The 6,318-nt window shown below is 40.0% G+C and overlaps 1 pseudogene; it reads left to right on the forward strand.

Moving 5' to 3' along the window:
• Positions 1–3,281: 3,281 nt before the first annotated feature.
• LOC123818063 lies at positions 3,282–5,430 on the forward strand (annotated as a pseudogene).
• The last annotated feature ends 888 nt before the right edge of the window (positions 5,431–6,318 follow it).

Below are 6,318 nucleotides of genomic sequence, written 5' to 3' on the forward strand. Positions count from 1 at the left end.
TGGCAATAAAAAGGAATGAACTATTGATAGACACACAATGTGAATAACCTTTCAAATAAGTATGCTGAGTGAAAGAAAAAACAAACAAAAAAGAAGTACGTTTGCACTATACCATTTATAAAAAATTATAGAAAATGCAAACTAGCCTTTTGTGACAGAACTCAGATCAATGGTTGATGGGGAACCAGGGAGAGAATCAGGAAGAGAAATTACAAATGGGCATAAAATTTTGCAGGTATATTTATATGTCAAAACATCAAATTGTACACTTTAAATATGTGTAGTTATTTTTTTGAATTACATCTCAATAAAACTTAAAATCATGGCTCAAATGGTAAAGCAGTTTGCTGGAGAAGAAAAGTTTACTTTGCAAGTCACACTGACCTTTTAGATACAATAAGTAATTAAGCTTCCATATTTTTTAACTGGAAATATTTTTTCTCTAAATCTTTTTCTTTAAAGCAATTTTTTCTTCCTCCTCCTATGATTTTGATTCTATGAATATTCCGTGTCTTTATATTGTTCCACAATATAAAGGTCAATACAGCTCTTTGTATTTTTGTCACTCTGAACTATGGTTTGGCTTATTTCTATTGATTATCTGAAAGTTCACTGGTCTTTTCTAATGTCCAATCTGTTGTTATGACCTCCAGTGAATTTTTTCCTTCTGCTTCTCAAATTTCCATTTGACCCTAATTTAGTTTGCATTTCTCTACTGTGAACTCCTCTCTGGTCATACATTACACCCATCTTTACCATAAATATTTGAAAATATTTATGTTATCTTAAATTCTTTTTAGGCAAACTCTCTAGTTAAATTTCATTTCAGTTCCAATTATAAAATAACTGTGAATACATGTTGTTTTAGTCTGAGTAGATAACTACTTCATTTAATGTTTTATGTAGTTTTGATGTACTATGCAAAGCACGAACACTCTATTCTTTAAACCCAACCCTTTCCCCTCCCATTTATCCAATAATTTGGACACATGAGATGTGCACTGGACCTAAAATTAAAAGTTCTGTGAGAACCACCATCATTAGAAAAAGAAACTCACTGACCTACTAAATATGTCAATGGGTTTCAATCATGTATTCAATTATTTATGAATGACCCACTAAAATAAGATAGCACAAAGTGTTACTCTACCTTCAGAATCTGTTTTTTACAGATTGCATGTACCTATTATCTTCTGTTATAAAGGAACAAATAAAATAATGTCTTAGTCCAGATTTGTTTTGAAGTGATGCTGTACTTTAAACTTTTGTTGAGGTATAAGTCACATAAATTACTATGCATATATCTGAAGTATGCAGCTCCATGATTTTTACAGTTGTATGACTCCATATAACAACTACCCAAATTAATATGGAGAACAATTTCATCAACCCTGAGATTTCCCTCTTTCCTCTTTTCTAATTCATTTGCTTAACATGGAATAGATTTGCCTGTTCTTGGAACTTATGTGAAATGAAGTGATATGTAAGTGTTCTTTTGCATCTAGATTCATTGACATAAATAATATCTTTGAGATTTATCCATGCTGTTTTATCAGTCAAAAGTGTATTCTTTTTTATTGTTAAGTAGTATTCCATTGTATAAATATACTATGATATCTTTATCCATTTTTGTATTAATGAATCTTTGGATTGTTTTTACATTTCGGCTATTCAGACTTGGGCTATTATAAATGAAGTCTGCCATGAACATTCTAGTATACATGTTTTTATGGACACATGTTTCCATTTCTCTTGGCTGAATACCTAGAAATGGAATTGCTATGGCATAGGATAGATTTATATTTCACTTTATCACCAGCTGACTTATACTTAGTGTTTTGTGATATATCTTTTTGCATGCTTTTAAATTTAACTTGTTATTTTAGAGATTACAGAATATAGATGGATCTTGATTTTTATCCAGTCTTGTAATTCATTTCTTTCTAATGGAGTATTTAGTGCATTTACATTTAATGTAATTATGATTTTGTTCAGATCAGTTTAATTTTACTATCTTTCTTTATTTGTTTATTTATCTTTTTTAACTTGTTTTCTATTTGTCCCATCTATTAGTTATTCCATTGTTCATTTATTCCTATTTTCTTTTGGGTTTATAGAGTAATTTTTATCATTCAATTTTATTTAATTTATTGGCATTTCAGCAACCCGTGTGTGTGTGTCTGTCGGCTTGTGTGTATTTTAGTGGTTACAGTAAAAACTGAAATATGCACACTTAACCCAGTCTCAATTAAAATACTGTAATACTACTTAAGAAACAACCCAAGAACTATATAATGGTATAATTCCATTTACTCCCCACTCAATTTTTGTATCCTCGCCATATACGAGTATTTCAATTCAACATATTCCATTATTGTTTTTACTTTCAACAATCAGTAGTCTTTTTAAAAACTTCAACAATTTCATGGTCCTGGGAAGATTAAATTTGGATTTCAAGGGCATTGACACAGCCAAGACCTCAGAGGTCAAGATTCTAGAAAAAAGGGTTCAAAGAATTGAGCCCAACAGTCTGAGCCTCTTTTCCTCTTGAGGCATTTGCCAATTTGTAAGTAGTGTGGATCAAGAAGTATAAAAGTAGGGCAGAAAGTAGCTGCTAGAGTTTGAAAATCTATGCAGAAGTTTTGGCAGTTTCATCATTCTGGGAGATTTTAAAAAATGGGACTAAGGGACCATTAAAAATATGGGATTCTGATTTAAAAAAAAAAAAACTGAAGTATTCATTGGACACAGAATAGAAGGGCTACAGTCTAAGAGTGAGGTTAAGCTAAAAAGGGACCAGGCTTACAAAGACTGAAACCCAGCTGTGAATCAGCTCAGTCTGTCTGGATTAAAGTAATCCACGCCTATTCTAATTGCATGCCAGAAGCTAAAGAAATCCTGTCTAGAGAAAGATAACATTTTCTAGGACCCCTCTAAATTGTATACATAATTTCCATAAGTCAGGCCATAAAAAAAATTACCAGCTACACAAAGTAAAAGACAAAGGGGGAAAAAAGCAAATAAACTGAGGATGTGAGATGTGCATATTGGTTTTCAGACAAACTTTAAAATAGCTGTGATTAATTAAGATAATAGATGACAAGATGAAGTTAACCAGAAAACTGGAATTTATATCAAATGAATAAAAAGGCAATTCTAAAACTAAAGAAAAATAATAATACATAAATTAAAAATGCAATAGGGGCCACCTCACAGCTGTCAGAATAGGTAAAATTTAAAAACTACTCACAACAGGTGGTGGTGATGGTAGCTCCTGCTGCATGCTGCAAGCTGAAGGCGGCTCTGAGGGGCTTGGCGGTAGCAGCGGCGGAGGCTCTGCACTTGTGGCTCTTGGCCTGGTGGCCAAGGTCTTGGCGTACCATCCGGCTCCAGTGCTGCAACCACAGAGCTGGCCTGAGCATGCTCCACATGGAGGCACCACAAGTGTGGAGGCACAGGGGCTCAGCTTAGAGATTCTCACCTTCCTAGACAAGAAAAAGGCTGACCTGCCTCCTTCTGGAATAAAGAAACAAACAAAATAATGTCTTAATCCAGATTTGTTTTGAAGTGATGCTGTACTTTAAACTTTTGTTGAGGTATAAATCACATAAATTACTATGCATATATCTGAAGTATGCAGCTCCATGATTTTTACAGTTGTATGTCTCCGTATAACAACCACCCAAATTAATATCGAGAACATTTTCATCACCCGAGATTGTCGGTGCTGCCGACAAGCAGGGTTCCGAGTTCTTGTTCACTGACTTCACCCTCCCCAGCCAGATGCTGACTACACCCTGCGGTCTAGAGGTGGCAGCACTGGTAGCACTTTCTACGTGGGCACAGTGATCAGCTTCAGGTGCAGGTGGGCTGACCCAGGGAATCCTGAGGAACCTCTACTGATGATAGCAGGGCCAAGACCAGCTGATTGTTAGCAAGTTGAACTGTGAAGATGATGAACATATACCTATTATGTGAAGAATTTCCCTGTATGAGCCTGAAGTTACTGTGGAATGCACAAGCCAGCTTGCATGGTGTACTGCATTACCATGCTATTACCATAGCAGGAAGTGGTTCTGTTACCAACGTGGGTATACTTTGGTCAGCCACGTTCTAAATCACCTCGTGAGAGCAAAATACATTAGGATGGGCTCCTGGAGGAGACAGTTCCGAAGCATTCCAGTGGTGGCTGCCACAAGTTTTCCTCCTTAGCTTCATTCCTTTCTAGGCCAATTTGGTCATGGTGCTGCTGTGCAGGCAGCCCTGCTGCAGTCAGAGCAGGCTCAAGGGCATCAGCTGGGACAGCTGGGAGTGTCAGCCCCTGATCTAGGACCAGCGCATCCTGTCTGGTTAGTCAAGATCCCTTCCAAGTAGGAGTAGTCATAGGCTTGTCAGGTCACCACCCAGCTGGAGGGGATCAATAAGCTGGAGGGGACCCAGAGAAAAATCCTTCTGCCTCCTTGGAGGACACGGAGAAGTGGGATGGCATATGGACAATCAATCAGCCACAGCACTTCCTTCTGCATTTCCAGGGCTCTTACCAGTACTAGAACACTGTTTGACCCTCTGGTCAAGCTGCAGGGCGACTACAATTAGAAACTAAAAAAACATCCCAGATTCAAGAGAACATCATGGTCAGGTGGGGCCTGGACCTTAACAAGACTGATTTGCCCAAGACTGATTCTGTTCGTGAAAGATCAGTCATAATTTGGTTCAGAGAAATGCGGCTCATGCAGGGAGGTGATCTGTGATAGTGATACAAAGGAGACCTGACACCCAAGTAGAAATAGCCACATCATGAAGGTCCCTGATAATTCGGGCAATGAGATCGCCAATGAGCTGCAAAGCAGTGTGAGGGCACCTGTGCCAGTGACTCATGACTTCCTGGTGGATTTTGTGTGGAAGTCAACCTCATTCCACAGGATGCAACGTGCATGGAAAATGTTTGCTGTGAACAAGACCTTTGTTTGAGGCCACATCTACCACAAACTGCTTAGCCATGAAGTGCATGTGATCACCAAGTGCCAGCTGCCTAAGCATTTCATATACAAGGGCTCCCGGACCTCAACCACTCTCAAGTCTAAGCTGTGAAAACTGTGCTGCAGAGACACTAAACCTGATTCAGAGAGTACCAGGCACAGAAAAAGCAGTGACCTTGGCCACCGTTGTCTACCACCTGGCTCAGCAAGGAAATGGGCCTGGGCTCTTGTGTGCTTGGAGTACACAAGTACAGCTCATCTGTATGAGCTGACCAATAAGATCCACTTGACCTGGCTGAAAATCCCATGGCCATGATTCTCCACAACCCGACCCTGCACAACCCTACCAGGAACACGGATAGCATGCCAGACAGAGTTCCAGATGCTGCAGCAGCTGAAGGATGAGACTGGGGCTCTGCAATTTCTGCACAAGAGTGGTACCCCATCCTGAAGCACACCTCTGAGGGAGCTGCTCAGGAAAGCAGACTTCACTGTTGCACGTGTGTGGATGCGATGCAGTAGATCCCCGGGCTCGCCAAGATGCAGTTCTGTTCCATTTTTATCAGTGAAAGCACCCATGCCTGTGTTCTGAGAGGGTTTTCATTTATAGAAAACATGGTGTCTGGGGTTTCCAGTTTGTTTTTTAAAGGTTGTTTCAAAGGAGTATTGAGAAATATTCCTTACTTGTCTCTCAAAGCTTGATGGACCTGGGATAAGAGAGAAGTCTCCTGAACCAAAGTTCAAACAATTCAACACAACCAAAGATAAGGGCCAGCACCTGTGATACAATTGCCAGGAGGATTTATGTTACTAGTTTTAGCTTCCAGCTGGGTTTCCCTGCACTTCAGAGTGGTGAGAGAGCACCAGTCAGGCAAGGTGGCTTCAGGTCCTTCAGAGTCCAGAACTGGACTCTGAGGATTCGAGTTCTTCCCAGCACAGTGAACTCAGCCCCTCAACCTCCTAGCCCCTCAGGGGCTTCGGCCAGGACTGGCCATGAAGCAAGAGGGCAGGAAGGTGGCTGTTCCCAAGGATTTGGTGGAAAGCAGAAGCCAAGAGGACCAAGGAAGCACACACAATCCCCGTGGCCCATTGCAAGCGTATTCTCTACTGCCCACACGTTTGGAGCGCTCTACCTGTGGGCACTGCTTCAGGGATGTGTTTGCTTTTGCTCCTTAGGGGAAATGAAATAAAATTCAGGATAAGTTGGTTCTGTGTGGGAAAAGCTTGGAAGAATTTGTCACATCAGGTGGTAGAGGGGCTATCTTCCTGAGTTATTGTAGCTGAGAGAGCCAGCCCCCAACTCCTCACATACAGGTGATGGAGTATTACTCTCTCTGGC

This window comes from Phyllostomus hastatus, unplaced genomic scaffold (genome assembly GCF_019186645.2).
Source record: "Phyllostomus hastatus isolate PE091 unplaced genomic scaffold, TTU_PhHast_1.1 phas_contig_254, whole genome shotgun sequence".
In the NCBI taxonomy this organism is placed as follows: Eukaryota; Metazoa; Chordata; class Mammalia; order Chiroptera; family Phyllostomidae; genus Phyllostomus; species Phyllostomus hastatus.